Below are 15,724 nucleotides of genomic sequence, written 5' to 3'. Positions count from 1 at the left end.
ACACCCGAATAAGTTCTTCAACTTGTTTAAGTCGGGGTCCACTTACATTGATTCATGATACAAATATATACTATCATCATAATACAGTCATCACACAAGATAATCATCAGAGTACCGTATTTTTCGGGGTATAAGTCGCTCCGGAGTATAAGTCGCACCGGCTGAAAATGCATAATAAAGAAGGAAAAAAACATATATAAGTCGCATTTTTTGGGGGAAATGTATTTGATAAAATCCAACACCAAGAATAGACATTTGAAAGGCAATTTAAAATAAATAAAGAATAGTGAACAACAGGTTGAATAAGTGCACGTTATATGAGGCATAAATAACCAACTGAGAAGGTGCCTGGTATGTTAACGTAACATATTATGGTAAGAGTCATTCAAATAACTATAACATATAGAACATGCCAGAGGTGGGACCAAGTCATTGTTTTGCAAGTCACAAGTAAGTCTCAAGTCTTTGCCCTCAAGTCCGAGTCAAGTGCCGAGTCAAGACAGGCAAGCCCCGAGTCAAGTCCAAAGTCAAGACTGGAAAGTCTCAAGTCAAGTCCTAAGTCCTGCATTTTGAGTTTCGAGTCTTTTCAAGTCCTTTTAACCACAGACTAATATATTAACACAGATTGTGTATGCTTTTCAAACGCTGTATTTATTTATTAAAACAAGTGCATTTTAAATTGCAGGAAAGAAAATTGTGCTGACATTGCACTTTATAATAGCACTATTAACCAGTCATTTTAAACATTAACTCATTCCTTTACAGAACAAACACATTGAAAAATAAAGTGCAAATGTACTTATTTGTACAAAAGTGTTAACATTGAAAAAACATGACATATACGTGAACATAACAAAAAAGTTGTACTTTTTATATGTCAGGGTCCTATGCTGCATTGCATTTGCAAAAGACCAAATTAGCCAAGAGTCTGTCAGTCATTTGTGCACGATGGGGGCGTAGTATGATGCCACCATGGCTGAAAACTCGCTCCACTGGAGCACTGGAGGCAGGCACTGCCAAGACTCTCATGGCCACTTGGAACAGTGAAGGAAGAGTCTTCATGTTCAATGCCCAGAACAAAAGGGGGGAGAGAGGTTTTTTGGGTTGGTGCACTACTTGTAAGTGTATCTTGTGTTTTTTATGTTGATTTAATAAAAAAAAAATAAAAAAAAATTTCTTGTGCGGCCCGATACCAATCGATCCACGGACCAGTACCGGGCCGTGGCCCGGTGGTTGGGGACCACTGAGGTAAACAACCAACAGTATGTCAGAAAGCTAGCTAAAACGGTACACATATTCATAATATAGTATACATTTTAACTGACCTTTATGTTACTATTTTTGTCTTTTTTTAGGTGGCTAAAATACGCGGTGCTGCTGACCGCCGTCTAACGTTACGTGTGATATATTGACTAACGTAACCCTGCTTAAAAAAAATCACTGAACAAAAAGTATGAATATGGTAGTGAACTGCAACAGATTCCCATGTTTGCAATAACGTTATAACGTTAGCAGTGAGTTTACAGCCTCACTGATTTAACTACACAGCAAATAAAAGTCACGTTACTTAGCCAATAAACGTTATCTTACATTCAAAACTTACCGTTCTTTGTGCAACTTCAAATGCCGGACGAAGTTGGAAGTTGTTGCCTCTCCATCAGTAATTTTCGAACCGCATGTGTTGCATACTGCAAACCGTTTTGTGTTGACCACCTCGTAATTTTTATACCCAAACAAAATTATTTTAGGTATCATTTTTTGTTCACTGGCGTGTGGTTTGGACATGTCTTCTTCGTTGGTTGTCCTGCAATTTGATTGGATGAATGCTGTGTGATGAAAACAAAGTAGATCTAATTTGATTGGCTGTTGTACTGAGAGCACACCAGCTGACACACGCAACGCTGATAGACAAGTACACAATGAAAAATACGGAGCGCTCCCGAATAACTTTTTCATCTTTGGGTTTTGGGGAAAGTAGCAAGTCATGTAAAGTCATGTCAATTCAAAAGGCTCAAGTCCAAGTGAAGTCACAAGTCATTGATGTTAAAGTCTAAGTCGAGTTGCAAGTCTTTTTACATTTTGTCAAGTCGAGTCTAAAGTCATCAAATTCATGACTCGAGTCTGACTCGAGTCCAAGTCATGTGACTCGAGTCCACACCTCTGGAACATGCTATACGTTTACCAAACAATCTGTCACTCCTAATCGCTAAATCCGACGAAATCTTATACGTCTAGTCTCTTACGTGAATGAGCTAAATAATATTATTTGACATTTTACGGTAATGTGTTAATAATTTCACACATAAGTCGCTCCTGAGTATAAGTCGCGCCCCCGGCCAAACTATGAAAAAAACTGCGACTTATAGTCCGAAAAATACGGTGTATACATTGAATTATTTACATTATTTACAACGCATTTCAGGGAGTTTGTTAGCGTCTCGGGTGTCCAAATGGCCAGTTGATCGAGGTAACGACAGGCTGCAGAACCACACACGCCAATATAGAAGGCATTGGTCTTGCAAAATTAAACGTGATTGATATAAACTAGAAAATTCCTGCGGAAATTTTGATGGGCCTGCTATCTGTGCCCTGGACCTCTGGAAGCCGCCGTACTTTGAAGATGGTGCAGAGTTACAGAGCTAGCCTAAAATGTTAAGCACGTGTGCAAACGTTAGCATGATAACAGTTAGCATGTTTCATATACCGAGTTATATATAATTATGGGTGCAAAAAGAGAGAAAAAAAAGTGTAATATTAGATGAAAAACTTAGCATGCTTAAATTAGATTGCCAGCATGCTATCGTTTGCATGCTAATCTGAGAGTTTTAGGTGTAACTGTACAAAATGAGCTACAGAGCTAGCCTAAAACGTTAAGCGTGTGTGCAAACGTTAGCATGACAACAGTTAGCATGTTTCATTTACCAACTTATATATGACTCAAAGGTGTATGGCTGCGAAAATAGATAAAAAATTGTGTAAAATTAGATGAAAAATTTAGCATGCTTAAATTAGATTGCCAGCATGCTATCGTTTGCATGCTAATCTGAGAGTTTTAGGTGTAACTCACAAAATGAGCTACAGAGCTAGCCTAAAACGTTAAGCATGTGTGCAAATGTTAGCATGATAACAGTTAGCATGTTTCATATGCCAAGTTATATATGACACAAAAGTGTATGGCTGCGAAAATAAGAGAAAAAAAGTGTAAAATTAGATGAAAAATTTAGCATGCTTAGATTGCCAGCATGCTATCGTTTGCATGCTAATCTGAGAGTTTTAGGTGTAACTGTACAAAATGAGTAACAGAGCTAGCCTAAAACTTTAAGCATGTGTGCAAACGTTAGCATGATAACAGTTAACATGTTTCATATACCAAGTTATATAACTCAAAGGTGTATGGCTGCGAAAATAGAGGGAAAAAAAGTGTAAAATTAGATGAAAAACTTAGCATGCTTAAATTAGATTGCCAGCATGCTATCATTTGCATGCTAATCTGAGAGTTTTAGGTGTAACTGTACAAAATGAGCTACAGAGCTAGCCTAAAACGTTAAGCGTGTGTGCAAACGTTAGCATGACAACAGTTAGCATGTTTCATTTACCAACTTATATATGACTCAAAGGTGTATGGCTGCGAAAATAGAGAAAAAATTGTGTAAAATTAGATGAAAAATTTAGCATGTTTAAATTAGATTGCCAGCATGCTATCGTTTGCATGCTAATCTGAGAGTTTTAGGTGTAACTCACAAAATGAGCTACAGAGCTAGCCTAAAACGTTAAGCATGTGTGCAAATGTTAGCATGATAACAGTTAGCATGTTTCATATGCCAAGTTATATATGACACAAAAGTGTATGGCTGCGAAAATAAGAGAAAAAAAGTGTAAAATTAGATGAAAAATTTAGCATGCTTAGATTGCCAGCATGCTATCGTTTGCATGCTAATCTGAGAGTTTTAGGTGTAACTGTACAAAATGAGTAACAGAGCTAGCCTAAAACTTTAAGCATGTGTGCAAACGTTAGCATGATAACAGTTAACATGTTTCATATACCAAGTTATATAACTCAAAGGTGTATGGCTGCGAAAATAGAGGGAAAAAAAGTGTAAAATTAGATGAAAAACTTAGCATGCTGAAGTTAGATTGCCAGCATGCTATCGTTTGCATGCTAATCAGAGAGTTTTAGGTGTAACTGTACAAAATGAGCTACAGAGCTAGCCTAAAACGTTAAGCGTGTGTGCAAACGTTAGCATGACAACAGTTAGCATGTTTCATTTACCAACTTATATATGACTCAAAGGTGTATGGCTGCGAAAATAGAGAAAAAATTGTGTAAAATTAGATGAAAAATTTAGCATGTTTAAATTAGATTGCCAGCATGCTATCGTTTGCATGCTAATCTGAGAGTTTTAGGTGTAACTCACAAAATGAGCTACAGAGCTAGCCTAAAACGTTAAGCATGTGTGCAAATGTTAGCATGATAACAGTTAGCATGTTTCATATGCCAAGTTATATATGACACAAAAGTGTATGGCTGCGAAAATGAGAGAAAAAAAGTGTAAAATTAGATGAAAAATTTAGCATGCTTAGATTGCCAGCATGCTATCGTTTGCATGCTAATCTGAGAGTTTTAGGTGTAACTGTACAAAATGAGTAACAGAGCTAGCCTAAAACTTTAAGCATGTGTGCAAACGTTAGCATGATAACAGTTAACATGTTTCATATACCAAGTTATATAACTCAAAGGTGTATGGCTGCGAAAATAGAGGGAAAAAAAGTGTAAAATTAGATGAAAAACTTAGCATGCTTAAATTAGATTGCCAGCATGCTATCGTTTGCATGCTAATCTGAGAGTTTTAGGTGTAACTGTACAAAATGAGCTACAGAGCTAGCCTAAAACGTTAAGCCTGTGTGCAAACGTTAGCATGACAACAGTTAGCATGTTTCATTTACCAACTTATATATGACTCAAAGGTGTATGGCTGCGAAAATAGAGAAAAAATTGTGTAAAATTAGATGAAAAATTTAGCATGTTTAAATTAGATTGCCAGCATGCTATCGTTTGCATGCTAATCAGAGAGTTTTAGGTGTAACTGTACAAAATGAGCTACAGAGCTAGCCTAAAACGTTAAGCGTGTGTGCAAACGTTAGCATGACAACAGTTAGCATGTTTCATTTACCAACTTATATATGACTCAAAGGTGTATGGCTGCGAAAATAGAGAAAAAATTGTGTAAAATTAGATGAAAAATTTAGCATGTTTAAATTAGATTGCCAGCATGCTATCGTTTGCATGCTAATCTGAGAGTTTTAGGTGTAACTCACAAAATGAGCTACAGAGCTAGCCTAAAACGTTAAGCATGTGTGCAAATGTTAGCATGATAACAGTTAGCATGTTTCATATGCCAAGTTATAGATGACACAAAAGTGTATGGCTGCGAAAATAAGAGAAAAAAAGTGTAAAATTAGATGAAAAATTTAGCATGCTTAGATTGCCAGCATGCTATCGTTTGCATGCTAATCTGAGAGTTTTAGGTGTAACTGTACAAAATGAGTAACAGAGCTAGCCTAAAACTTTAAGCATGTGTGCAAACGTTGGCATGATAACAGTTAACATGTTTCATATACCAAGTTATATAACTCAAAGGTGTATGGCTGTGAAAATAGAGGGAAAAAAAGTGTAAAATTAGATGAAAAACTTAGCATGCTTAAATTAGATTGCCAGCATGCTATCATTTGCATGCTAATCTGAGAGTTTTAGGTGTAACTGTACAAAATGAGCTACAGAGCTAGCCTAAAACGTTAAGCGTGTGTGCAAACGTTAGCATGACAACAGTTAGCATGTTTCATTTACCAATTTATATATGACTCAAAGGTGTATGGCTGCGAAAATAGAGAAAAAATTGTGTAAAATTAGATGAAAAATTTAGCATGTTTAAATTAGATTGCCAGCATGCTATCGTTTGCATGCTAATCTGAGAGTTTTAGGTGTAACTCACAAAATGAGCTACAGAGCTAGCCTAAAACGTTAAGCATGTGTGCAAATGTTAGCATGATAACAGTTAGCATGTTTCATATGCCAAGTTATATATGACACAAAAGTGTATGGCTGCGAAAATAAGAGAAAAAAAGTGTAAAATTAGATGAAAAATTTAGCATGCTTAGATTGCCAGCATGCTATCGTTTGCATGCTAATCTGAGAGTTTTAGGTGTAACTGTACAAAATGAGCTACAGAGCTAGCCTAAAACGTTAAGCATGTGTGCAAATGTTAGCATGATAACAGTTAACATGTTTCATATACCAAGTTATATAACTCAAAGGTGTATGGCTGCGAAAATAGAGGGAAAAAAAGTGTAAAATTAGATGAAAAACTTAGCATGCTTAAATTAGATTGCCAGCATGCTATCATTTGCATGCTAATCTGAGAGTTTTAGGTGTAACTGTACAAAATGAGCTACAGAGCTAGCCTAAAACGTTAAGCGTGTGTGCAAACGTTAGCATGACAACAGTTAGCATGTTTCATTTACCAATTTATATATGACTCAAAGGTGTATGGCTGCGAAAATAGAGAAAAAATTGTGTAAAATTAGATGAAAAATTTAGCATGTTTAAATTAGATTGCCAGCATGCTATCGTTTGCATGCTAATCTGAGAGTTTTAGGTGTAACTCACAAAATGAGCTACAGAGCTAGCCTAAAACGTTAAGCATGTGTGCAAATGTTAGCATGATAACAGTTAGCATGTTTCATATGCCAAGTTATATATGACACAAAAGTGTATGGCTGCGAAAATAAGAGAAAAAAAGTGTAAAATTAGATGAAAAATTTAGCATGCTTAGATTGCCAGCATGCTATCGTTTGCATGCTAATCTGAGAGTTTTAGGTGCAACTGTACAAAATGAGTAACAGAGCTAGCCTAAAACTTTAAGCATGTGTGCAAACGTTAGCATGATAACAGTTAACATGTTTCATATACCAAGTTATATAACTCAAAGGTGTATGGCTGCGAAAATAGAGGGAAAAAAAGTGTAAAATTAGATGAAAAACTTAGCATGCTTAAATTAGATTGCCAGCATGCTATCATGTGCATGCTAATCTGAGAGTTTTAGGTGTAACTGTACAAAATGAGCTACAGAGCTAGCCTAAAACGTTAAGCGTGTGTGCAAACGTTAGCATGACAACAGTTAGCATGTTTCATTTACCAACTTATATATGACTCAAAGGTGTATGGCTGCGAAAATAGAGAAAAAATTGTGTAAAATTAGATGAAAAATTTAGCATGTTTAAATTAGATTGCCAGCATGCTATCGTTTGCATGCTAATCTGAGAGTTTTAGGTGTAACTCACAAAATGAGCTACAGAGCTAGCCTAAAACGTTAAGCATGTGTGCAAATGTTAGCATGATAACAGTTAGCATGTTTCATATGCCAAGTTATATATGACACAAAAGTGTATGGCTGCGAAAATAAGAGAAAAAAAGTGTAAAATTAGATGAAAAATTTAGCATGCTTGGATTGCCAGCCTGCTATCGTTTGCATGCTAATCTGAGAGTTTTAGGTGTAACTGTACGAAATGAGTAACAGAGCTAGCCTAAAACTTTAAGCATGTGTGCAAACGTTAGCATGATAACAGTTAACATGTTTCATATACCAAGTTATATAACTCAAAGGTGTATGGCTGCGAAAATAGAGGAAAAAAAAGTGTAAAATTAGATGAAAAACTTAGCATGCTTAAATTAGATTGCCAGCATGCTATCATTTGCATGCTAATCAGAGAGTTTTAGGTGTAACTGTACAAAATGAGCTACAGAGCTAGCCTAAAACGTTAAGCGTGTGTGCAAACGTTAGCATGACAACAGTTAGCATGTTTCATTTACCAACTTATATATGACTCAAAGGTGTATGGCTGCGAAAATAGAGAAAAAATTGTGTAAAATTAGATGAAAAATTTAGCATGTTTAAATTAGATTGCCAGCATGCTATCGTTTGCATGCTAATCTGAGAGTTTTAGGTGTAACTCACAAAATGAGCTACAGAGCTAGCCTAAAACGTTAAGCATGTGTGCAAATGTTAGCATGATAACAGTTAGCATGTTTCATATGCCAAGTTATATATGACACAAAAGTGTATGGCTGCGAAAATAAGAGAAAAAAAGTGTAAAATTAGATGAAAAATTTAGCATGCTTAGATTGCCAGCATGCTATCGTTTGCATGCTAATCTGAGAGTTTTAGGTGTAACTGTACAAAATGAGTAACAGAGCTAGCCTAAAACTTTAAGCATGTGTGCAAACGTTAGCATGATAACAGTTAACATGTTTCATATACCAAGTTATATAACTCAAAGGTGTATGGCTGCGAAAATAGAGGGAAAAAAAGTGTAAAATTAGATGAAAAACTTAGCATGCTGAAGTTAGATTGCCAGCGTGCTATCGTTTGCATGCTAACAGTTAACAAATGTCACATACCAAGTTATATGACTCTGGTGTAAACGGTTGTAAAACTAGATCATAAAGTTAGCTCAAATGACTCTTTAACGGTTGCGTACCTAATCAATGGACCCATAGCGATTAGTTTTCGGAATAGTGTCGTCATGGTAACACGAAATGTTCCCAACTTAAAGTACCCCCATCGGCGCGAACGAGACCTTTCCGACGGTATAACATATGTGGGGGTTCGTTGGCCGGTTTGTCTCGTAATAAGCGTAAGAGAAACGTGCGGAACTATAATAATAATAGAGTTAGAAGTATGAGCAGTAATAATATGGGCTGCTTGCATTGCAAGCGCCCACTCACTGCTGCTGTGAATGGGCGTTGGCATTGCAGCAGGCCCATAATTAAAGAAGACTATTTAATTGTGAACAATCGAAAGTAATCCAAAGCAACCCTGTGTTTAAGACCATATTTTTAAAATAACCGTTTCACAGCCCTAATACTGTATATTCACAATATCACTGTCAAAAATGTGACTAATCTAGGGGTGTTTGATGCGAATCATAATTTGAGGTTGCTGATATGATTCAGAGACGATGTTATTTTTTTAAGAACGATACAATCCGAAACGATTCAGTGAGATGAAATCGATTCTTAGCAAAAAAAAAACAACCAAGCAGTGTGACCGTAAATTAAATAGTGGATACTGGACACTGCCGGGGAAGTTTCCTATATTCCTGTTATTTCTTGTGAAGGAATTAAGTATAAATCAATTATGGTTACAAACAAGCAAGTAAACAATTAATGGTCAATGCATTCGCATCTTATTTGAATAAATAAAGGCTTTAGGTTAAATTAACAAGAGGAAACCGTTTGTGTTTACATTTTCAACATTCAAGACATTTTCAATAAAACTACAGTAACCAACATTTTAACAGTGTTTTTCAACATATAATCAAAAATAAAGTGCAACCAACATATATTCAGGTTGAATGAACAGTAGATTTGCCGGAGAAGTTAAGTGCAACCAAATCTTTTAAGATTAAAATAGCAATGGTTTGCTATCCGCTACTAGTCTAATTTTAACAAACTGCTACGGCATAAATTACGGAAATACTGGTCTGCCATATTAAGTGAAATGATCATTCGTTACTTCTGCAAAAATTGGAAAACTAGGTGTTTCACAAGAGTGGTTAAGTAGTTATTTAAGTAATAGATCTCAATATGTGGAAATCAATAAGACTAAGTCACAGCCAAGAAGAGTAACTTGTGGGGTTCCACAAGGCTCGGTATTGGGACCTAAGTTATTTATACTATATTTAAATGATATTTGTTCAGTATCTAATAAATTGAAATGTATTATGTTTGCAGATGATACAAATGTATATTGTTCAAGAGAAGACTTGAAGGAAGTGTTGAGGATAATAGAGGTTGAGTTGATTCAGCTAAAAAAAATGGTTTGATATCAATAAGTTATCATCAAATGATAAGAAAACTAAATTGATGGTGTTTAGTGGTGCAAGGACAAAACGTGAAGTAAAATTAAAATTAAATCAAGTTGAAATTGATAGAGTATATGAAACTAAATTCTTGGGAATAATAGTTGATCATAAATTATGTTGGAAACCGCATATTGAATATATAAAGGGAAAAATATCCAAATCCATTGCCATTCTTTATAAAGTAAAACACATGCTGAATAAGAAATGTCTGCATATGTTATATTATTCTTTTATTTTTCCATATTTAACATATTGTGTTGAAGTTTGGGGAAATGTTTATAGAACAAACATAGACCCAATAATTAAACTTCAAAAAAGGGTCATTAGAATAATACACAAAGCGTGCTACTATGAACATACCAATCCATTATTTACAAGTTCTTATGTGTTAAAAATGTTCAGATATTGTGTTTTTAAAAACAATGGAAATTATGTTTCGAGTACAGAACAACAGCTTTCCAGCTTGTATTCTTAGGTTATTTCAATTAAGAGGAGAAAACCATAATTTACGGGGGGTATTGATTTTTGAAATAGGTAAAGCAAGAACAAATATTAAATACAAATGTATTTCAGTTTTAGGAGTTAAATGGTGGAACAAGCTCAGTGATGAGTTGAAGACATGTACTTCTTTGTTAAGGTTTAAGAAAACATTGAAAGGTGAGATAATTGAAAATTACAAAATATAGTAACAATTACTTTCATCCCATTGATTTTGATTTTTTTTTTTTTTTACATTGATGTTCCAGGTAATCTTATTTTCAGTGAAGATATAGGACAGGCAAATATAAGCTTTGGCTTCAGCCTATTCCTTTTTCGGTCATGCTCTTTTTCTTTTCTTTTCTTTTCCTTTTGTGTGTAAATGTTTATGATTGTTATACTGTATATGTATAGTCTGTACTCTTAAACTGGTCACACAAAATGGTTAATGGTTGATGGTTGATTATATGACCGAAATAAACTTATTCCATTCATTCATTATTTCATTCATTCAAATGGAAAATATATTTGATATGGAGTTGGAAATGGATCCAATGTGTTTGATTTTAGGTCTCCCAAGCAGGGGTGTTACTAAACCTGGCAAAAGGTTACACAATATTCTTACTTTTGCTGCGAGGAACAAAAAATATTGTTATAGTGGATTAATGTCAAGAGCCCCTCTGTTAATGGTTGGTGTAAAGTTTTACTAGAGTTGATTCCGCCCTGCGATGAGGTGGCGACTTGTCCAGGGTGTACCCCGCCTTCCGCCCGATTGTAGCTGAGATAGGCTCCAGCGCCCCCCGCGACCCCGAAGGGAATAAGCGGTAGAAAATGGATGGAAGGGATGGATAGAGTTGATTCCTCTGGAATATCTTACAAATACCATACATCACAAAGTGGACCAGCCCTTCAAAATCTGGCAGCCCTACTTGAGCTATTTTGAGCCAGACTATTCATGGATTATTGTACAAGGAGTCTCTTAAACCTGGGTTTCTGACAACTGACTTTTGACCGGTCTGTTACGAGAACTGTTTCATGTGGCCTTAACTTGATTTCTGTTGCCATGAGCTGTACTTTGTATTCTTTTGTTTTTTTGTTTGTAAGTAAATGCTTGTATTTTTGTATTGTCTATGTGTATTGTTCTTGTTGAAAATAAGAAAAACCAAAAAGTATATTGTTAAAAAATAAAAATAATAAATAAACGGCTATGGTGGCCGAGAAAAGTCACAATTAACGCAAACGCCACCACATAACTTTCCGTTACAGAACGATTGCAAAAGCCACAACAAATACAAATGCCACAACACAATAACAAAAAGCTACAACAGCTGGCAAGTTTTGCCGACGAACTAAATCACTAAACTTGGAAAAGTAAGTTTTTCAGTCATAAATATTTTTTTTAACTTTTTCAACAATACTTATATACCAAGATCATTACACTATTTTCAACCTTCCGACTGAGCCACTTGGTCCGTCGACGAAAGTTGCTCCGTTCTCACTTCCGTTGTGTCTGTCACGTCTTTTGTGACTGAAAAGTTGTGTTCTGGCTTTATATTATTGTGTTGTGGCCTTTCCCAGCCACCGTAGTTACCCGCCTTTCTTTGTTTTGATGACTAATGGCGATGACGCCACCGACGGACTTGAGTAACGTTTAACGTCTTTATCATTAAAAGTGTTAAACTTTATATAAAGTGTGCTTTTCTTAAATCCAATGTTTTTATTTTCTAGTATAGATCAAATCTATTGCCTTGGAAAACGATGTTGGATTGATACATATCTTCCGAAAGGCCAACTTGCTGAGCACAGATCCATGTAATTGAATCTAAGGAATATAATTTAATATATCGATGAATCGTTACACAGCCATAGATTAATTGGGAATTTTTTTTTTGCATTGATCATGTATAGTTGACAGTGTTCCGAATAACGGCATTACTAACACCGTTACTTTTATTAGTAACAAGTAATCTAATTAGTCACTTTTACGTACGTTGCGACACCGTTAGCGAGACGTTTGGTGTAACAAGGCACGCGACTTATGATGTGGTTTTACGTCAAGAAGACAGCGTCACAAACACAGCAAGTTCTATGCAGGAAGTAACTTTTTCCTGATGAAACAGCCAGGATCACATTAAAATGAATCAATTGATATCAATTAGAAGGTGGCAACATCACACAGCAAACAACACACATATAAGTACACAGACACATAAACACTACTACAACGAGGGAATAATGAACATTATATCGATAGGCTCCAGCAGCCCCCGCGTCCCCGAAAGGGACAAGCGGTAGAAAATGGATGGATGGATGGATGGATATCAGTGATTGAAGTGAAGAGCTTGCAATCCTACTATACCTCATTTGTTGACATGGAAGACCATTCCGTCTCTTTATTAACTAGCGCAAATACAATCCAGTGAAAAGATTCAACAGAGCTGCTAAGCTAAAGCTACTCTGTCTGGGCGCTGACGGCACACGTCACTTAGCAACAGGCACCGCCTTTTAAAGGCACATACACACACTCTGGTCTCATGAAACATCTCAAATATCATGCCTCATATTAGATTTTTTTTTTTTAAGTAACGTAATAATTATTTCACCTAGTAATTATTCACATTTGTGAAAGAGTAATTCCTTAAGTAATGAATTACTTTTTTTGACAAAGTAATGAGTAACTATAATAATTCCTTTTTTTAAATGTAATTTTCCAAACACTCATAGTTGCATATTAATCACTCAATTTATTTTAAATGCACTTGCCCCATTTACCTTAACCCATACTTGCCAACCCTCCCGAATTTTCCGGGAGACTCCCGAAATTCAGCGCCTCTCCCGAAAACCTCCCGGGACAAATATTCTCCCGAAAATCTACCGATTTTCAGCCGGAGCTGGAAGCCACGCCCCCTCCAGCTCCATGCGGACCTGAGTGAGGACAGCCTTTTTTCATGACGGGAGGACAACAGGGTGACAAGAACTAAATCATCCAGACTAGAGATAAATTGTATTATTATGTTTATCTTACCTAAAAATAAATATATTAATTAAAAAAAAAAAAACTAATTACATTTTTACTATATTTTGCTAAAAACATCAAAATTAATTGTATTTTTATTTGTGTTTTTTCGTGACTCCTTATTACATCCAGCCATAGAATTATACATTAAAATAAACATATTTGAAATAATTGATTTTAAATTATCATAATAATTTATTTAAAATGACCATATTTAATTATTAAAATAATTGCTTGTTTATCAACAACTTTAGCATTTTATTCATTACATTTTGAAACTCTCAGAAGCCAAGTTATGTTATATTCCTTAATATTTATTTATGCAAGTTTGAAGTATCAATTATCTAAACACAGTTGTGTTTGCATATTTTCAGGATGTAGATATATATATATATATATATATATATATATATATATATATATATATATATATATATATATATATATATATATATATATATATATATATATATATATATATATATGTATGAAATACTTGACTTGGTGAATTCTAGCTGTCAATATACTCCTCCCCTTTTAACCACGCCCCCAACAACGCACCGCCTCACCCCCCACCTCCCAAAATCGGAGGTCTCAAGGTTGGCAAGTACGCCTTATTCGCAGATGGTTACCTGAAAGGTGTGGATTGCTATATGGGCTTGTGTTCTCTTATTTTGTTTATAGTCATCTATTCTTAAATTGTTAACACAATAATGTGCTGCGAAACGTATTTTTTACACAAATATACTCCAAATTGTACTCCAAATATAATCACAATCAACAAGTTAAAGACAAAAAACATAAAATCGTTTGATGATCTTGAAAAATGACCAAGTAAAAAGTAGACCAGAGATACAGGCTCTGGGTTTACTTCGCTCACTATGCACAAATCGATTCCAATATCAATCGTATCAATATCTGCAGCGGCATTGCATTAGGATTAAAACGAGCGTGATGAGATCAGTGTTTTTCAGCTCTTTTCTATGTCTGTCATCACACATACTGTATCTTGTTTTTGGGTTGTTCATAATGTTACATTGTTGGTAATATCTATATCTTCTCATTATTATAATTTGAACAAACACAGAAACTAGACAAAGGAAGAGCTTTTAAGCATTTTCCCATTAGCAATTTTTTGTTTTTTCATCGATGTTGTTTTACATAATTTTACATAATAACAGGGATTAATTGATATATATATATATATATATATATATATATATATATATATATATATATATATATATATGTGTGTCTATATATATACATATAGGCTCGAGCACCCACCGCGACCCCGAAAAAGGACAAGCGGTAGAGGATGGATGGATGGATGCGCATATATATATACATATATACATATATATATATATATATATATATATATATATATATATATATATATATATATATATATATATATATATATATACATATATATATATATATACATATATATATGTGTATATATATGTATATATATGTATACATATATATATATACATGTGTGTGTATATATATATATATGTATATATATGTCTTAATAAGGTTATCCAAAAAATAGTGCTCGATACCGTAGTAGAGAGATGAAATAGTCTTGTGATTTTTTTCCCCACACATACATATATGTATATATATGTATACATACATATATATATACATATATACACACACACACACACACACACACACATATAAATAAATAATGATAAATGGGTTGCACTTGTATAGCGCTTTTCTACCTTCAAGGTACTCAAAGCGCTATATATATATATATATATATATATATATATATATATATATATATATATATATATATATATATTACACACATATATATATATATATATATATATATATATATATATATATTACACACATATATATATATATATATATATATATATATATATATATATATATATATATATATATATATATATATATATATATATATATATATATATATATATATATATATATATATATATATATATATACACACACACATATATATATATATATATACATATATATACACACATATATACATATATACGTGTGTTTTATATTTTGTTACCTAAAATCTTCATTCTGTGTTTTCCGCTAGTTATAATAATTCGACAAATTACCGTACATGCAAAAGTCATAATCGCGAAAAAAGTGAAGTATCGGTATCGGCAAAAACGGACCTGTATTTACTCGGTGTCGACTGACCCAAACCTACCCCGTAGAATAAAATGTTGCGTTCAAATACCCCTCGTAATCCGGGATATTCCCAGAGACACCACAGTGCTCCACTGCACCATGGGA

General features: G+C 34.2%; 2 protein-coding genes across 4 annotated transcripts in view; both read right to left on the bottom strand.

Moving 5' to 3' along the window:
- arhgef12b (Rho guanine nucleotide exchange factor (GEF) 12b) overlaps positions 1-15,724 on the bottom strand; it is a 124,815-nt gene that overhangs the window by 82,440 nt on the left and 26,651 nt on the right. The gene's annotated exons all lie outside the window — the stretch shown is intronic.
- The window catches only part of rcc1l (RCC1 like), a 192,218-nt gene that overhangs the window by 170,848 nt on the left and 5,646 nt on the right, over positions 1-15,724 (bottom strand). The window lies entirely within an intron of this gene.

Source organism: Nerophis lumbriciformis, linkage group LG09 (genome assembly GCF_033978685.3).
Source record: "Nerophis lumbriciformis linkage group LG09, RoL_Nlum_v2.1, whole genome shotgun sequence".
NCBI classification, from domain to species: Eukaryota; Metazoa; Chordata; class Actinopteri; order Syngnathiformes; family Syngnathidae; genus Nerophis; species Nerophis lumbriciformis.
Note: the sequence above shows the minus strand (reverse complement) of the source record. Positions and strands in the feature narration are given on the sequence as shown.